Genomic DNA, 20,159 nt, shown 5'->3' with positions numbered 1-20,159 from the left:
CTATAATTATTAAGCATTAGAATCTGATCAAAACAGTACTTCACACAAAACCTTAGCCTAGAACGAACACACACGACTAGCCGGACATCGACATAATCGTTAAAGCACTTATCTTGATGAACATACGATTGTAGGAGAAACCGGAAGCTTCGGGATGGATGAAAGTCGCCCTAGAACACCTCTTCTGCCTCTGGAAGTCGTTCTATCCGAAATAGGGTCGAAAAATAGTGAAAACCCTAACTTTTGCCGACATTGAGCATCTTCGCGTATCACGAAGTTGCATGTCCTGCATCTTTGCGATACGCGAAGATGCAACTGACTTCATATTCGAATTTCTCTCGTCGAAAACATGAAATTTATATATTATGGATTCCGTAACTCATTTTCTAGGCCAAGATATGCCCGTTTTACTAAAACACACTTTCCTGGTACCCCATGTTGTTTAGTTTTCACTTCGGCTTCATTTTTCTCATCCAATCCTCTCCTGAATCCTTCTTAACCCTCAATACATGTTTACCCATGCTTCCATCATCTCGAGGCTTGCTTAATCTTCATCTGGATGGCTCTGAATTAGCTCGTTTAAGCTCCTTAACTTTCAATGTCCTGAAAACACATAACAACGCTTGAAGTACCAATGTTCATTCGATTATTTAACTAAAATTAAGTAATTAATATATGAAATAAACTAACTTTTACCCAACCATCAGTCTCGCGGGTATTACCTGGCCTATGTAAAGACAAAATGATTAGACTTGTGAGACCGAACCCTCAAGACCATTTACATCTCCATGAGATATAAAAAGGTTTGAATTTGTGTGTACTTCAAGAAACTGCTAGAAATTACATCTAGGGGTGTGCAAATGGGTCAAATCCTCGAGACCCAACCCTGACCAATTTAGTAGAATTCTCAGCACCGAGACCCAACCCGTTTAGTAGTATTCTCAGCACCCGGGACCCGACCCTTATTATAAATAACCGGGCCTGATCACTCCGGGTCTCGCAGATTTTACCTGTTATATGTAAAGACAAAATGATCAGACCTGTGATACCGAACCCTAACCCATTTAATGATATTCTTAGAACTTGAGAACCGATCCTACTATAATTAACCAGGTTAGATCTCACGAGCTTTATATAAAAAAAATGGCCAGACCCGTAAGACCCGAACCAGACCCGTTTAATAATCAAGATCGTAAGTCTTGCAGGTCTTACCCGGTTTATTCTAACATCAACAATCAACAAACCAATGTAACCAACCAACCCCCACAAAACCCCTTATCTTGTTTTATCCTTCACACATCACATCTCCACCTTAAAACCAACAATCACACCGCTTTGAAACCTCACAACACACACAACAACAATGGCTGCTGCTTCATCTGCTTTTGCAGCTCTCATTTCATCCACAAACCCCAAGTCTTCTTCTTTCATTTCACCCAAAACTCAAAGCTTAAGCTTCTCTAATTCATCCTCTGCCAGCTTCCAATCCAAATCCCTCCGGTCATCACTCTCGGTCCGCCCGTTGACTTCCCGCCGGAATTCATTTGTTGTCAAAGCTGTAAGTGTGTCTGTTTCCGTTAATTGAGTCTGAATTGGGGATTGAATAATGTGGACCCTCATTCACCAAATACTTTTAAAGACTGACAAACGGGTCGGGTAGGGTGGGTTGATTCAAGAAAAGGGTTGTTTTGGTTTGGGTCGAAAAGGGTCGGATCAGAATAGGTTTTGGGTTGGGACGAGTTTCGGTTCAAAACCCGTTGGTTTAAAAATGTTTTTTTTTCTTTTTTTAAGTTGGTGTACGTTTCAATAATGTGGACCCTTATTAACCAAATAGTTAGGACTGACAAACGGGTCGGGTCAGGTGGGTTGATTCAAAAAAAGGTTTATTTTGGTTTGGGTCGAAAAGAGTAGGGTCAGAATAGGTTTTGAGTCGGGACTAGTTTCGGTTCAAAACTGGTTGGTTTAAAAATGTTTAGTTTTTTTTTTCTTTTTTTAAGTTAGTGTACATTTCAATAATGTGGACCCTTATTAGCCAAATAGTTAGGACTGATAAATGGGTCGGGTCGGGTGGGTTGATTCAAAAAAGGGGTTGTTTTGGTTTGGGTCGAAAAGGGTCGGGTCAGAATAGGTTTTGGGTCATAACGGGCTAGCGTCAGAACGGGTTGATTCAAAAGAGGTTGTTTTGGTTCGGTTCGAAAGGGGTCGGTTAGAACGTGTTCAGGTCGGGATGAGTTTCTGTACAAAACGGGTTGCTTTAAAAATGTAATTTTTTTCTCTGTTTTTAAATTAGTGTACATTTCAGCCTTGCTTCTGGGTTCTGATGACGGGAATTGGGTATTGAATAATGTTAATCATCTTTTTACTTGCAGGGACTGCCACTGGTCGGAAATCAGGCACCAGACTTTGAAGCAGAGGCTGTTTTTGATCAAGAGTTCATCAAGGTAACTAAAAGTGACTTTCAATGTTTACTTTTTAAACTTTATATTTAAACGTGTAAGCGTTCGGTGGGAAGTTCGTTTATTTAATAAACAAAAGAACACGAAAAATTTTTGCTGTTTAGTTAATTAAATTGACGAACATGAACACCATGTTTTGTTCGTTTATTTGTGTTCGCTCGTTTAACTCGTATAACTATGTAATTTTATGGGTTTTTAAAAAATAAATAAATATGTTTCGTATAACGGAACCTAACCCATATCTATTTCCCGCTTCCGCTCTCTAAAAGTAAAAATCTTGATCTTACACCGCTTCTTTGCGCCCTCACACTTCCATGAATTAATTCACCTTTGTGTTCGTTTACATTTGCTCATGTATGTTCATTTATGTTTATTCATTTGTGTTCACTTATGTTCGTTTACGTTCGTGGACTTTTCCTTTAGATTTTTACAAACAGACAAAGACGAACATGTTATTTTCTAAACGAAGAAACTTGAACAAAAATATATGTTTGATTAACTATGTGTGTACGTGTTCGGTTAAAGTTCATTAAAGTTAAATGAACGAACATGATTTAGCAATTAAAAAATGAACGAACAAGAACATGATCTTGTTCCTTTGTTTGGTTCGTTTGCAGGCCTGTTTATATTATTTGAATGAGTATCGTGATTCGTGCACCATTGATCTCTTAATTTATGTAGAAATTAAATTTTTTGTTTGTAAAAAAACTGTCATTGCAGGTTAAGCTTTCTGACTACATTGGCAAGAAATACGTCATTCTCTTCTTCTACCCGTTGGACTTCACTTTCGTTTGTCCAACTGGTGAGTCAACTCATTACTAGTTAAACATATTTACCGGATTACAGATACAGTTTAATTTGCTTTAAAATTTACTAATTTTGTTTTGTTATTATAGAAATCACTGCATTCAGTGACCGATACGCAGAATTCGAGCAGATAAATACTGAAATATTAGGCGTTTCTGTAGACAGTGTGGTAAAATTTCTATCACTTAACATTTTCTTGCATAAGTAATGTCGTTTTCGTTTCAAGAATATTATTATTATTTTATACGTTTGCAGTTTTCGCATCTTGCGTGGGTTCAAACAGATCGAAAATCTGGTGGTCTTGGTGATCTAAACTACCCACTGGTTTCCGATGTTACAAAAGAAATTTCAAAGGCTTTTAATGTGTTGATTGAAGATCAGGTACATATTTATAATATTTTTTTGTTAGGGGTGTGCAAGAAACCGAAAGAACCAATCCGAAACCGAAAAAACCAAACCGAAAACAAAAATCAACGGTTTGGTTTTATATTTTTATAAAACCGAACTCGCAGTTTGGTTTTGGTTTTGCATGTAATAAAAACCAAAAAAACCGAACCGAACCGAATTTCTAGATTTTTATTTTTTTATTTTTTATTCTAAGTAATTTATAAGAATTTAATAAATATGTAACTCATATTTTTGGCCAAATGTATAATAGTCAGTTTGTTAATTATTAACCAAATTATTTTATACCTAAATTAATTATTTCGGCCAACTTTTTTTCGGCCCTTGAATTTTCAAGCTCAAACGACAAAAACCGAAACCAAAACGAAAACCAAAAACCGAAACCGAACAGTTTCAAAAATCCAAAAACCGAAGTTTTGGTTTCTGGTCTGGTTTTAGCCCAAAACCGCACCGAACTGAGCCACGCACACGAACTGCACCACGGCTATTTGCGTAAATTATTTACTATGTGACAAAATGTTTGTTTGCAATTTCAGGGAATAGCATTGAGAGGGCTTTTTATTATTGATAAGGAAGGTGTTATCCAACACTCCACAATTAATAATCTTGCCATCGGTCGAAGCGTTGACGAGACATTGAGAACACTTCAGGTAAGCATTGATTTGACCCGTTAAAGATAAAAGTGACTTGACGCGAATCTTTCGGTTTTTAATATTTGAAGCTTCATGGTTAATTATGTTTTTATGTTTGTACCCTAGGCGTTGCAATTTGTACAAGAGAATCCGGATGAGGTGGTGCCCAGCTGGATGGAAGCCCGGGGAGAAGTCGATGAAGCCCGACCCGAAGGGCAGCAAGGAATACTTTGCAGCCATATAATTAGAAACCGGTTTTGTATTGAATTGAGTTTATTTTTGGGAAAAACCCTTGTGAAGTTTGACTGAATTTGTTAAAAAATTGTTGTAAGCATGTTAAAAGCCCAAAACTTTCGGGTGAGTATTTTGATTACAATAAGAGATACTTTGTTACCGATTTGTAGTTTAGTGCGATTGAAAGCGAATTAACGATAAAATTATACCGATTTAACTGACAGTTTGGTTTCGGTTAGACCTTGTTTCAAATTGATTCGCACCGAACTTGATTAATTGTTTGTTATTTGATTATAGTCCAAAATACAGGTGCCAAGAAAAACCAGTTTCGGACACGACCCGGTAGTTCCTACCCGGAACCGGACCCAACCCTACCATACCCACGGGTATGGACTGGACTTTGGGTTTCCCCCCGAATCTGTACCCGGTGGAATCGGTTCCGCCAATGCCCGTCAAAACCCGACCCTACCCTACCGAAGCCCGAATAAAGCCCGATGGAACTGGTCAAATACCCGACTATACTGGGAACCGGTTCCTACCCGGGACCCGGTTTTTGACTTTGGCTGACCAAACCCGGAACCAGTTCCTACCCGGTTCCAGTTCCTGAGAATACCCGGTTTGTGCACCTATAGTCCAAAACATGGGTTATGATTTATGTCAGGAGCGACTGAGCCATTTTGCAGAGTAGAAATTAGGGGCCTTTTTTCCATGTTTTTTGGGTTAAAAACTATGAGTGTTCGCGATCCAGTTTGAGGAAATTTAGGTCAAACTCTTGGTGACGGTTTGAGTTTTGTAAAGCGAAAGCAAACCAACTTTGGTTTCACATTTTCCCTAATCTACAATGGGATTTCAAACTTATTTTCAATTTTTCTTGTTCATTTTATTCTAATCTGCTATGGAAATTCATGATTAGGACCTAAGGACATTGATGTATTCTTTCAAAAAAGTTATTAAAACTGTAAGTCAAGAAAAAATGAACTTCATGAGAATCATGACAAATGAGGCAACTTTTTGGGCCCAAAACCACTAAATTTCTTTTGGGTTAGATACTTAGATTCAAACAACTTGAAGTTTATATTTTATGGGCCCTTAGAAGTAGGCCAAGGCCTTCTTTTTTCTACATGTGAAGCTTTCGTCCAAATTCATTTGTTCGGCCCAAATATTTTAATCATAAATTTGTGGGTAACAAATAGGCCGTCCAAACCGCTTATCGTTCGAACTCGCTCGCCGCTCGTTCGGAAAATGCTCGCTCGTTTTTTTGCTTGATTGTAAAGCAGCCGCTCCACTTAGTTCGGTTTGTAAATGAGCCAAGCAACGAGCAAAGGGCTACTCGGTTTGATTCGGCTCGAATATTTTTAATTTATTTTATATATAATTATATATAAACAAATATATAAATATATAATATATAATTATATAGACAACACACATAAATATAAGTATATAATTCTTAAAATCCTTTAAAATTTTCCCAATTCCGTCAATTTTATAGTTTTATTTGTTCACTTTAAGTTTTCATAATACAAGAAGTTTATTCACATGTTTATTATATCTCAGTTCAAATTTATTTCTCATAAAAATATTCAACATATTATACGTTTGTCTGAAAACTAATAATTTGCTTACAAAATACATTATTTACAACCTTCAAACTTATTTCTTATTGAAAATTTTAAAGTGAAAAGGAAATAAATAATGCTCGAAAATCGCTCGATTTTCGATCGGAAAATGCTCGATTCGATTTTGGCTCATTTCGGTTTTCACTCGGTTTGAATTTCAGCCGCTCGGTTCGGTTCGGTTGTAAACGAGCCTAGCAACGAGCAAGCCTACACTCAATTCGACTCGACTCGTGAACAACCTAGTTAACAAAAATTTAATTCTAAGTTCCTAAATTTATTATTTTGGTCCAACTTTCCAGGCCCAAAATTCAAGCTGGGGTTAAAAAAACTTAAAAACCGACACAACCGAGCTTTAACAAATACATAAAAGTACATACTACCTTAGACTTCTGATTATTATCTACGCAACATATTCCGATCATTATGTTCACATCATATTTTGTTTCTCTGTTTTCTTGGTTATATGTTATGAGCTTACTGCTAAGGTTTATGTGCATGAATGATAGTAGCTAACTATCTGGTTGAAACATTAGTCACTTGTATATGTTGGGTAAGTTATTCTATAAAGGGACACAAAAATGAGACGGATGAGAAGGATTTATATATAAAAAAAAAACACCCTTCAATAATAATTAAATAAAAAATCATAACTCAAAATTTAATATAAAACAAAAAAAAGTAAAAACACAAAAATGTTTCTACCGTCTTCTTCATTCTAAAAAAAAAAATAAATAACAACAATGTTGAGAGAAAAATATTATTGTGTCTTTTTGTTTATCATTGTATTTTGTGTTTATTTTCGTCATTGATTGTGTCTTTTTTCCTTTACATTGTGTCTTTTTTTCATGATATTGTGTTATATTACACAACATTATGTTATATTTTTTTCGGCATTATGTTATATTTTGCGATCTATTGTGTCTTTTTTTAGTTATAATTGTGTCTTTTGTTCATTTTCGTCATTGTGTCTTTTCGGTGTTTTTTTTGGAACGGGAATGACAAGGGAAACGTTTTTGTTTTTTATTTATATTTTGAGTTATAATTTTTTTTATTAATTTTTTGGTATTTTTTAGGGGTTTTTTGTGTGTCCACAAATCCTTCTCACACTTCTTATTTTTGTTTTCCCTCCCTTTGTATTTAACCTTTCCCTTTATATGTATTGTATTATATATATTGTAACATGACACAAGATGATTTAATTTATAAATTACGTTTTAAGTATTTATATTTAAGCGTTTAACTTGAGAGAATGATTTAATAACATTTAGTTCTAGGACTTTTGGCCGGTGAGTATGTGGGTTGTGTAGTGTTATTTTAAAAGATTAGTTAACATGTGTGCCTATTAATTCATTAATTCAAGTCAAGCAAGATAAGATCAAATCAATGTCCTCCAATATGATCATGTCATATGTAAGATTTATTTTAATTATAATCATAAAAATGTAACATCATAAGATGATGATTAAGATCTTAACAACCATGTAATCTCTAATCTTATGCTCTAACTACTAAACATTAACTTTATTGATCAAGTGTGAAACTGTGAACTTAATAAAAGAAACCTCAAATATTTGCAACTCCATGTATGTTGTGACCAACAATGAATATATGTATAATAATATGTGAACTAAAGTAAAGAAAGGAAGTATAATACTAAACTGGATGATTTGAAATGTGAAAAGAGAGATGCATTCCAATGGAACAAACATTGTGATTTCTAATACGATTTATAATGGATGATTTCTACAATTCTTTATAAAAACCATCTGATTTTTATTAAAAAAATAGAGTTTGATCATAAAGCATTTTTATAAATTGAACATTTCTTTCATTATTTAACTCGTGTAACATAAATTATATCGTTTATATAAAAAGCATTTACAAATTTATCAGTCATATCGTTTTTATTATCCAAACCGTGTAATACAAGGGTCTAACCGCAAATGCTAGCTAGGCACATGAAGCCACGTAATTGTGAATTGTTTAATGTCGTTTGAGGAAGGATCGATGTTATGAATAAGTAAAACTAGTGTATTAGACAATAGCATATTTCATGGAGTAATATCCTCCTAGCATATTTCATGGAGCAATATCCTCCAACTCCATTAATGTATTCAATGTAATTATGTAGTCAATAGTTTCTTATTTTAGAGGAGTAATTCTCTCCATATTATTAGTCTAGTAATTTAAATTTAAAGTGTCATATAGTGATTAATTTTGGATTAGATATTAAAGGCAGAACTCTGAAGCAATATTTGCAACTCCATGTATGACTTTTAATCTTTTTAATCAACTTTAATATATATATATATATATATATATAGTGAATTATAATAAAGAAGGATAAGTTTGCTACATGAGCTTAAATATAAAAAGATAGAAGGATCATATTGATAAGATAGTTGGTGGCCAACAGAAGCACGAAACATGAGGTTTGGAAGTTCTAAAATAAGTTGCTAGTTGGTGTTGGTGGATGCCCAATTGCCCTTCAAAATATTCTAATTGTTTTTGATATTTTTTTTATTAAATTCTATGTAATTCGGATTTATTGGTTTTATTTTTTTTAACATAAGAATTAGTGAATTTTGTTTGAAAAAATAGGGATTTTAATATTTTGGCATCCCATTTTTTGGAAAAATGATACCAATAAATAAATTATTAGAATACTTGGTAGCAACAACAATTTGAATATATGAACGTATATACACTTATATAAATTAGACCATGCGTAATCGGACGCTTTTTACATCTAAGACGTCCCAAAGTGTTAGGGAACACCGCCGTCGGGGCGTTTTGGGCGCTTCCCACAATGCGCCGAAAGGGGGGGGGGGTTGTGGAAGGTGATTGGTGTTTCTTTATTTGTTTTTATTTTTTGATGAAAAATAATAAAAAAAATAATAAGGTAATTATTTGAAGGCGCTCTATCCACTACACCACTTTTTTGTAAAACGCACATATGGCGACGTGGTGTCACATGACGCAAAGTAGCTCCATTTACTACACGTGGTCTTACAAGAGTATCTATGTTATACGTTATATTAGTTAATGTGGAAAACATGATACTAAAATGATAGAAAAAAAATTTTGCTACTAATATTCCTTGTTATTTCTAAATAAAGATACTTTTGGTGGATAACTTCGTACTGACGGGTGATTTTAAAGGGCGACGTTGAAGAACATGATAATGCTGATAATGTTGATGTCAAGTAAGCGTTGCTGATAAAGTCATATTTGCTTATGGGCAACCTACCATGGATTGTAACTTTCTTATTGCTTATACACAATTTGTTACCGTTAAGAAAATTATCCTAAAACTTGTGTAATTATTTGACTTTATGCTAATTATCGGCGGACAAAATCACCCTTCTTCCGCATGCCACGTACCGCCTCCTAGCGGCCTAATAGACTTTCTAATAGGGATGAGCATTTTGTCCCAAATATCCGTACTCGTATCGTACCGTACCCATACACGTACTCATACCGATTTAGCCTATTCGTTACGGGTATCGGTACTCGTTTTTGTTGAATTTCGGTACGGGAACAATCAGGTACATGTACGGTAAGAGCATGTTTGGTAGTTTGTACATGTTTGGAATATGTAGGGGTTTAATTGAGATTCTTCTTATTTAATATATAAAATAAATTCTCCAACTATGTTATTATTGAGCAAATACCAAACACTTTTTCAATATTAAATAATATAATATCCAAACTCGAACAAACAAACATATCACTTAAAGTCGGTGATCGAATCAGGGTTCTTCAACAATATTTGATCATTAAATCGATGACCAATTTGGTACTTGTACTAATTTGGTACCCGTCAGGTACCTGTACGAGTACTTGTACCCGAAAAATTCAGGTTGTTTATTACTCGTACTGGTACTGGTTTCAATATCCTCGAAGATTTGGAATAAAAAAAAGTGATACAAAAACGGGTACCGTATCGAAATACCCGTACCATACTAAAAAAATTTGGTACGGGTATTGGTACATGTTTTTATTGATTTTCGGTACGAGTACAGTCGGGTACATGTAGTGGTACGAATACGTGTACTGTACCAAGCTCATCTTTGCTTTGTAAGTTAATGGTTATTTGTACGTTAACTAACCCTAATTTTTTAATACTCAAATTATTACATCTAAAACTTTGGTAAAATGAATTACGACATTACCACTTCAATACTTATAAGACTATCTCCAATGCTACGTGCGTACTTAGGAGCCCTTACGTCATCTGCCACATAATATCCTATTAAATCTTTAAAAACCTCAATTTCGTCCCCAATCCTACAAATATCCTTACTCTCTTTAATTTCCACCTCGTCAACTACTTATTACACACAACATTTATATAATTTTTTTTAACTTTGAGCCCACCTCATCTTCAAAGGACAACAAAAATGTCCAAAGCCCTTGTGGAAGGGCTTAGTGGCTAAGCACAATATTCTCAAATGGTTAAGAACTACCAAGGGCATAATTTTGACTCAATGCATTTGAGATAGTCTTATGTAGTTCAAATTGTACCTTTTAAACTTATTTGTTTCTATATAGTTGGTCAAGTATGAATCAATCAAGTGTGATAGTGACATAAGAGACAAAAGCTGAAGGATGGTGATGGTCACACTCACATGATGTCGACGGAGATTGTGATATCAAGTGTTGATGGAGATGGTATGTTATATTATTATAACTAATTTTAAAATTGGCTTAATCACACTTCCAAGTTTCAATTTTACCTATTAAAATAAAAAATGAAAGCCAATTGTAACTTCTTGTCACATTGCCAACCAAGTTCGGCAATCGGTAAGCTTATAGTGCAATGTCTCTGCTCTTTTTATTTGCTTTCTCGGTTTTTGACTTGCTTACAATCTACAAAATACCTTTATTTGCAACAAAAAGAAAAAAATATCTCAAGGTATTATTATGACAGTGTGTTGTATTTTGAAAGCAAAAACTAAGACTATCTATGAAGTAAGACTATTTCAGTTTCAAATATATAGAAGGCATTAAATACTTAGCGTCATTGTTGATTAAAAATAGGTCTTCGTTTAAAGCTCTAAATTAGAAAGTTTTATGTAAACTTTCTTTTTAATTTGCTGTTTGTTTTTATACTCTAGTTTCTTGCTAATTCATCATTTTTATGAAAGTTGCATTTAAAAAAAAATAAAAAAAAAATCATATATTCTAAAACCAATAATTGCCATTCCAAAAAGAATATATTAACTCCATCTAAGTAAACAACAATATAACCACAAATTTTCTAATTGATTAAATCGTTTTAGAATATTATTATTATTATTCATAAGATAACATAAACAAAAGAAATAATAAAAAAATATCAACTAAATCAAATATAAACATTATATTATATACATCAAGAAACAACTGAACAAGATTTTAGAAAACAAGAGAAGACAAATATTAATACCCATTAATTAAACTTGCAAAAGTTAAGATCAAAGGTATCATCTCCATAATATCATATACATGAAAAACCAAAACAATCACCACCTTAGGAGATGCACCATTTTCATAAGTGTGTCTATATATATCTATATATAGATCATTAATAATTTATACCCCCATAGCATACTAACTTCACCAAAACAAAAAACCACCATCGACCGCAACTTCACGTCTGAACGCCTGCATCCGGTACATAATTAAGTCTTTCCACCTCGTCCCACGTCAACTTTGCTACAATTTCATCATATTCCGGGACAAATTCCTGAAAAAAAAAATAAATAAATCAGATGACTTTTAGTGACAGACATATCTAAATGTGTAATAAAATAATATGTACTACTCTAACCTCTAGCTGCCGGACCAACTGCTTGGCGGTTGGGGCAGAGACAATAATCCGACGAGCGGTTGGAGAGAGAAAGCCTTCATCAACAGCCTTGTCTATGAAAGACAACAATGAGTTATAGTAGCCCTCCACATTCAAGAGACCAACCTGGACATGATCCACAAAATAAGATGACAGTTATTAAAGTGGGGCCCACTATGAGCACAAAATATATATATAAAAACAATATTGAAAATGTAGGATGATGATGCAACAAATCTTCTAAAAACATCTATTCACATGTATTTGATTCTTCTATGTTACCAACATTTGACCAAAAAGATGCCCTTTTAAATTCTTCCATATTTGGTTTCAATCAAAATCATTGGATAACAACCTTTTATGCATGATTGTACAACTTATAGGTGCTAGTCAATGTTTTCTTAACATGATCGGACCAGCAAGCCAACCGCCTTATCGCTCTCACTAGTCAAACCGGCTTAAAAACCAGATGATGTTATAAATAATTAAAAAATATATATATATATAAACTAACTTAAGCCATGATATGAAACAATTTTATCTTTTGTGTGCATTCGTAATGTTAACAAAATATAAAGTATCCGATAAACAAAACATGCATGCTAAAATAAACTAATTAGTAAATTAGACTTTAAAGAAAAAATTTTAGAAAAAAAAAGCTAGAAATCCAGTCCAACCATTAAACAAACGTTTCAAATTGAGGCGGTTCAGATAGGCTCGACTAGAATTTTTTGTAGAAGGTTCCTGGTCTAATCAACCGGTCCGGTTTTAAAACCTTTCTATTAATTATCTTACAGGTTTATGGTGGATTTTGAGCTGAGCCCATGTGATGACTTCTAGCAGTTCTTCAAGGGTGCCATAGCCACCTGGGAGAGCGATAAATGCATCAGCTTGACGTGCCATCTCAGCTTTTCTTTCATGCATATCCGACACAGCTCTCACTTCACCAACCGGCTCACCAGTTATCTTTTAAAACACAAAAAAATAAAAAAGAATATTAAACTTCACAAAAAAAAAGGGGACCCACAAAATAAAAACTTGAAATCCTTAAATGGGTGTGTAAAAAGTTAAAAACTTTGGGTTTCTTTGCCAAGTTTTCAACTGAAAGTTAACTAATTTAGTTAGAGTAGAACTAGTAACCAACTTATATAGAAATAATAAGTTGGTTTATTGCTATTTTTGGTTCAAAAAGACAAGAGAGACAAGTTTTAGAAAATGCCATGAAAAGGGAAGCTGATTAAATGCAGTTTGCATCAAGACATGTCAAATAAATGCTAATAAGAACCCCATACAGCTTTTATTAATGGCTAGTGTACAACTCTTGCAGCACACAGTACAAGTCACTTTAGCATTTATTTTTTCTTGACAAAAAAATAAAAAGAACTTTGATATGAAGGTTCCTGAATATACCTCTCTGGGCATTAAAGTCCTTGGTATAACCCTGCAAGAAACAAAAAAAGATATCCCATTATGATGGAAATTTGAAATACCCAAAATACCATTGTAGCAGTGACTTGTGTTAGTGGAAGCAGAAGGGTAAAAATGTTATTTTTTCAGGGTTTTTTCAAGAAAGTTGGGAGAGACATACTTGAAACACTGCCTAAAAGGTTACATACTTTTTGAAAAAAAATTATAACTTTTTACATGATATGTTTTGCCTTTCTATGTACAAAAGGCTTAATATGGACTGACAGAATATGTATGTATGTTGTTGTCTTCGATAAATCATAAACAAAAAGATGCTTCATTAAATCTGTGTAATCAAGAAACCTGTATTTTTATATACACAACACCATGCATTTTAGAGTGTGGGACTATGTTTTCAATCTTTCACAAATTAAAGGTGTCAACTTTTTCAAGAACTTGATGTTTATGTTCAGTTTTCAATCAGGAAAAAGGTGAAAAATAGCTTGATTAAGTACAATATCAGAGATTTTAAAGCATTTGATCCCATGATGTCTGCAAGAACTCATTTTGCATTGAGTACTGTGAAACATACATGATTGCCTTTGTGTAATCTTTGAATTTACCCGGTCAAACTTGCATATGCTAAAGACTTGCAACCAGTAACAAAAACTTCATCTTTAACACAAATTTTTCTTGCATTCAATGTATTTTAGTATTTGAAGATGAACCCACTTTTGTTTTTAAGAAATATAACTGTATGGTTGTTAATTTTGTTTGTAGAAAATGGTTAGTTTGACCATCAAAGTCAAGAAAAAGCAAACTGATATCACAAAAGGCAAGGAAACAAAGAATAATGAAGTGAAAGTGATGTTTGTCTTTCTTGGAAGGAAACTTATATTTTAACAATCTTTATATTTAATTATGTAAATCATCAAGTCTTTACTTTCCTTGTCTTTTGGAAAGATTTTATTAAATAAAAAGAAAAAAAAAACTTGTTTAATAAGATCCATTCTGCTATCCAAAAGGAGTAGCGAGGCAGCTATTCAAACATTAAGACATTAAAAAAAACTTGTTTAATGATAAACTTTTACAAAACTTAAAAAGAAAAAACTTGTTTAGTAGGTGGATCCTTTTGCTATCCAAAAAGAGTTAGTGACGCAGTTTATTGCCAGTTTACACATTAAAACATTAAAAAAAAACTTGTTTAATAGTAAACCTTTACAAAACTTAAAAGAAAAAACTTGTTTAGTAGGATCCGTTTTACTATCCAAAAAAAGTTGTAACGCACCTTATTGCCCGTTCACATATTAAAACATTAAAAAAAACAAACTTAATAATAAACTTTTACAAAACTTGAGTAATTTTATACTGTAAGAATTTTGGCCTTATAAACTTGTGAAGTACTCAAAATACATATAGGTTGCATAGACGCATTAAAACACTAGAGAGAGAGTGAGAGTTAGCATACCCTAGAACATGGCGCCCACCATCATGAACTGCCTGACCCATCAGACCCACGCTGCCACCTCCATAGACTATTTTAAAAAATATTTTAAAAAAATAAAAATATTGACACGTGTCACACACCCACTTCACCATTTCAGAATCAAGAAAATTAACCCATCATTATCACATTGTAAACAATAATACCCTTTTCTCAAGGCTCATATTTTTTATTAACATCAACTGATTTCATTAGACTGAGGGGTGTGAGGCTTCAACGGGGGCGCTAGAGCCTCTCCGCTCGCGCCCCCAGGCGCTAACACCACAACACCAGGGCGCTTGCGGGGGCACTAACGCGAAAAACAATGCAGGCGTGAGCCGGTTAACGGGAGAAGAGAGAGGGCTGCACAACTTTTGATTGTTTTTTGACCGTTGGGAGCCGAACAAACAAAAAAAAAATATTTTTCCTATATAATTATACCCCATTTCACCCATTTTTATACCAAAACTTCAAACCTTCACTCAAAATCAATTCATCTTCTCAATTTTTTTTTAAAAAAAATGGCTGGAAATTGGTTCCCAAACCTTGATTCAGATTATCTTTACGATGATTTATGGTCGTCACCGCACCAACCGATGTTTTATTCGGAGCCGCAAGAATCATCCGGCTTTCAACCATCCAACACACAACCATCTCCTAACTTTGTTGTTCCGGAGACACAAGAATCACACGGTGAAGCTACGGGACCAAAAAGACGCGTCCACCGGAAAAAAACAAGTTGCAACGGACGGGTCGGGACCGGCTTCGACTCCGAGGACGAAACGGAAAGCCACTCCGTGGTCATCGGATGAGAAGGAAGCCTTGTGTCAGGCTTGGATAGTCATTTCTGAGGATCGGCGTTGCGGTAATTGTTTTTAACGTTTTTAAAAATGATTTTTAATAAAAAAGTTAAATAAAAAAGTTAAATGGAAATCTAATTTATTTAGTCATTTTGCAGCCGACTACCAAAAGAGCAAGATTTTTTGGACAAAGGTTAGGGAGACGTTCTACATGCTCGTTGGGAGTACAGAGCGGAACGCCGATATGATTTCGGGTCGGTGGTCCGAAATCAGAAAATTTGTCGGCTTGTTTACTAATCTTTTCAACAGGAACAGCGGTCGTATGAGACCAAGTGGCAGTGATGATTTGGCGGTTTACAATTTCACGGTCGAAGAGTGAAGCAGGAGTGTTTGCGGAGGTATGGGATGGTGAAGACGTGGGACGATTTAAAGTTGTGAGAGAGGTTGAAAAGGTGTTCCAAGTGGGTTGAGCTGGTGGCGCCGGACTTTGATGCGGAAGTAAGGCCGAAACGGACTAAAACTAGTTCATCTGGAGCGTATAGCACTTAAACCGGGTCGGATTGCCGCGTTGGATTCGACCTAAACATTGCGGAGGAGGAAACGTCTTCACCGCCGAGGAGGTGGCCATTGGGAAGGGACGCCAAGGGGAAAAAAACAGCTGAGGGGGAAGCCGTAAACATCGCCAATCTTGTTGAATCCCTCAATAAATTCAACAAAACCATGGAGGTGGTCTCTTATGATAAAAAGGAAAAAAGTCGAATGAGAGATTTGGACTTTCTTACTAGAGACTTCAGTAACCAAAATCCGGTCGATCAAATGCTAATGGAAAAGCAAAAGGAACGTATCAGAAAGAGGTTGATCGAAGAAGACCAAGCCGAAGAATAAGAAGAATGTTTTTTTTAGTACTTTAATTTTTATTTTATTTTTAGATATTAATGTGTTTTTTTTTATTAATGTGTGTTTTTTTTAATAATTTATGAGTTTTTTTAATAATACGTTGTTTGAATATATTTATAAAAAAATAAAAAAAAATTCGCTGGAGCCCCTCCACACCAGGGCCAGAGACTCCAACGGGGGCTCCAACACCCCCTTATCCAGTTTCTCTTTCTGCCACACGTCATAATATTATTGATTGGAGCCCCCATTAAAGCCCCCATTAAAGCCCCCCACACCCCTCAGTCTTAAACCCCATGAACTAAAATGATGATGGAGGCCTTTGATTGGTGTGAAAACATGCTTAGCAAATGGCCATTATATTAACATGGCACGTTTGGTTCCCATTCATAGGTACCCACACACAACATTTTGTTTGTTTTATCCATTTAAGTTTTGTTATTTTTAATCTTTTTTTCATAATAAATATAATATTTATTTTAAGACAGAAGACAAACGATCAACAAGCTGCGCCGCAAACGCTTTTCAAACCATGAAACTCAATCTTTCTAAATAATTTATTTGTTTTTTGTAATCTCCCACCATTTGGTTCCCCATTCATAGGCACACAGACAACATTTATTTGTTTTATCCATTCAAGTTTTATTTTATTGTTTTTACACTGGTAATCCGCAAATCTATCATAAAACATAATAAATATAATGTTTACGTTAAGACATATAACGGCTACCAAACTACGCCATAAGCCCTTTTTTAAATAGTAAAACTCGATCTTTTTAAATAATTTTTTTTGTCTTTAATAACCTCCCACCATAAACTTAGATCATGCAAGAAGGCTGCTCAACTGACAACATGTTACAGCTAGCAGTTTCTCTCTCTATCATGCCAAACATAAACCCTAAGGGGGTGTTTGGTACAGAGAAAAAGAATGGGAAGAAATGGAAATAGAAATGGGAGAGAAATGGAATTGGAGAGAAATAGAAATGGGTGGAGAATTGACAATCATTTCCTTTGTTTGGTACAATAGAGAAATGGGTGGAGAAACGGGAGCAGAGACGTGATTAGGGTTCCGCCTCGGCATCATCATGGTGGAGAAATGGTGGCTCAGAGACGCGTCGCAACACCGCGAACGGAGTAGAGCGTCATCATCATCGCCGCGCAACATCAACACCGCGATTTAGGGTTCCGCCTCGCAACACCGCCTCGCGATTTAGGGTTCCGCCTCGCAACACCGCCTCGCGATTTAGGGTTTCGTTTTGGCTCAGAGACGCGAACGGACGTGGCTGCGGCGTCGGCCGCCGTGCCGGACGTCGGCATCATCATCACCATCGCCGGTCGGAGCATCATCATCATCATACGCAAACGGAGTAGAGCAGAGACGCGATTTAGAAGCAGAGAGAATTCCATTTCTCTTCCAAATGGAGAGAATTGGATTTCTCTACTTTTTGCCTACACCCAATTCTCAGAGAAAACCAATTCTCCGCCCAATTCTCCGCCTAATTCTCCCAGACAAGAGAAACCTAATTCTCCACCCTCAAATCTCTCTACCAAACACCCCCTAACTTCCATTCTTCATTTCCCACCAAATAATGAAATAACAATAATCTGAATGAAAACTGAAATGGCCAAATGGGTATAGTTTGGATTACTTAAAAATGGTGAAATAATGTGAAATAAAATAAAATCTTGTCATAAAGCAAGAAACTTGCAAGAAATAATGGTGGGCTTTGATCAAGAATGGTGGTATAAAAATGGGTTCTTTAAATCTTGACATTATTAAATAATGTAAAATAAAAGAAAATGTATAAAAATAGGTTCTTGAAATGGTGAAATAATGTAAAATAAAAGAAAATCTTGAACTAAAACAAGAAACAATGGTGGGTTTGATCAAGAATGGTGGTACAAAAATGGGTTCTTGAAATGGGTTCTTGACATTATTTGAATAATGTCAAATAATATAAAATAAAAATATAATCTTGAACTAAATCAAGAAACTAGCAAAGATATTAACAAAGGTGGATTTTGATCAACAATGGTGGTATAAAAATGGGTTCTTGAAATCTTGATCAAGAAATATCAAAAGGGTATGCTTTATATATACACACATATATATGCAACATAACATATGATTTTGATTTTTTTTAAGGATATATATTATTTATACCAGTTCTTTGCCAAGCTCAATAGCAGCTTCCTGGTAACTTGGTTTCTTTCCTGAGCTGCTTCCACAGAAGACACATATTCTCTTAAACCTTGATCTTGTTTCACCTTCCATATCTTACTTTCTCTCTCTATATCTCTCTCACTTTCTCTCTCTAGAAATATTAGGAGTTAGAAGAAGAAGATGATGTGCTTGCTTCCTGGAACAAGGGAAGAGGATTTAACTATTTAAGAAAGAATGAAACTAATATTTTTTTATTTAAATATGTAAAATGGATTTAAAGAAATGAAAACACCACTGTCCCACCTCTCTCACGTTCTCTTAACCCCGTGGACAAGTGAGATATTTTATTTATTTTATGAGTATTATAAATAACTAGATTTTATCCCCCTTATTAGGAGGGTTGTTTTACATTATTCGTTTTCGATATTTACTATTTGGATTTTAATTTTATTTATTGTATGAAAGTTAATAATTAATATACTTGAGGTTTGATGACGAAATTGTTTCACAAATAAATGATATGTTATAATCCGGTTTAAAAGCTATCTGGGTTTGGTGATACCCATTACCCATTTATTTTCTTTCTTATAAAATTATTTCTTAATTATAAATAATATCTTTTTTTAAATAAAATAGGATATTAATTTTTAGTGTATCCCTATTTTATAAGATTTTCATATCAAAGATTTGATAAGATTAAATTTTAATATAATGAGATGTTATAACCCTTTAAGAGCTATATGGGTTTGGTGAGACCTTTACCCGTGAATTCGAGTCAAATGCGTGAGAAGCCTTCATTGGCAAATAAAGCAATCTGATGGCTTGAGAGAATGGTTGTTTTACATTTTTCGTTTTTTAATATTTACTTTTTGGATTTTAATTTTCTTTATTATAAGAAAGTTAATAATATACTTAGGGCTTGATGACGAAAAGGTTTCATAAAAAAATGATATGTTATAACCCGTTTAAAAGCTATCTGGATTTGGTGACCTATGACCCGCTTATGTTTTTTACTATAAAATTGTTTATTAATTATAAATAATATCTTTTTCTTTTTAAATTGGATATTAAATTTTAGTATATTCCTATTTTATAGGATTTTCCTATCAAATAATTGGTAAGATTAATTTTTAATTTAATGAGATGTTATAACCCGTTTAAGAGCTATCACACATGGATTGAACCAAGTTGGTCATAACATAAACGTATTGTGTAGCTCATTAGACTTGTTGCAATTTCTAAGTTATTTATTCTTGCTTTTGAATTCGTTGATGCTAAAATATTATTAGACATTCAGATCGATCCCGTAATCTACAATCCGGGTCAACTTAGACTCGTATTCTAGCTCGGTTTCTTTTCGACGTTTTATGATCGTGTATAAATAATATTTCTGTTCATGGGATCGGCCTGAACCTAACCCAAACC

The 20,159-nt window shown here is 34.3% G+C and overlaps 2 pseudogenes across 2 annotated transcripts; one reads left to right on the top strand and one right to left on the bottom strand.

Moving 5' to 3' along the window:
- The first annotated feature begins 1,324 nt into the window (after positions 1 to 1,324).
- On the top strand, positions 1,325 to 4,669 carry LOC143626837 (2-Cys peroxiredoxin BAS1, chloroplastic-like; annotated as a pseudogene). Its single transcript, XR_013152497.1, has 7 exons — positions 1,325 to 1,558; positions 2,370 to 2,441; positions 3,177 to 3,258; positions 3,353 to 3,432; positions 3,519 to 3,644; positions 4,205 to 4,318; positions 4,427 to 4,669. The product of XR_013152497.1 is annotated as a 2-Cys peroxiredoxin BAS1, chloroplastic-like (transcript).
- A 7,074-nt stretch (positions 4,670 to 11,743) lies between these two features.
- On the bottom strand, positions 11,744 to 18,938 carry LOC143626836 (cytokinin riboside 5'-monophosphate phosphoribohydrolase LOG7-like; annotated as a pseudogene). Its single transcript, XR_013152496.1, has 6 exons — positions 18,689 to 18,938; positions 14,862 to 14,928; positions 13,397 to 13,427; positions 12,782 to 12,952; positions 11,969 to 12,112; positions 11,744 to 11,884 (listed from the first exon to the last, which is right to left on the bottom strand). The product of XR_013152496.1 is annotated as a cytokinin riboside 5'-monophosphate phosphoribohydrolase LOG7-like (transcript).
- Between the last annotated feature and the right edge of the window lie 1,221 nt (positions 18,939 to 20,159).

This window comes from Bidens hawaiensis, unplaced genomic scaffold (genome assembly GCF_021521415.1).
Source record: "Bidens hawaiensis isolate Kalapana, Puna unplaced genomic scaffold, B.hawaiensis_p1.1 tig00004525_1, whole genome shotgun sequence".
NCBI classification, from domain to species: domain Eukaryota; kingdom Viridiplantae; phylum Streptophyta; class Magnoliopsida; order Asterales; family Asteraceae; genus Bidens; species Bidens hawaiensis.
Note: the sequence above shows the minus strand (reverse complement) of the source record. Positions and strands in the feature narration are given on the sequence as shown.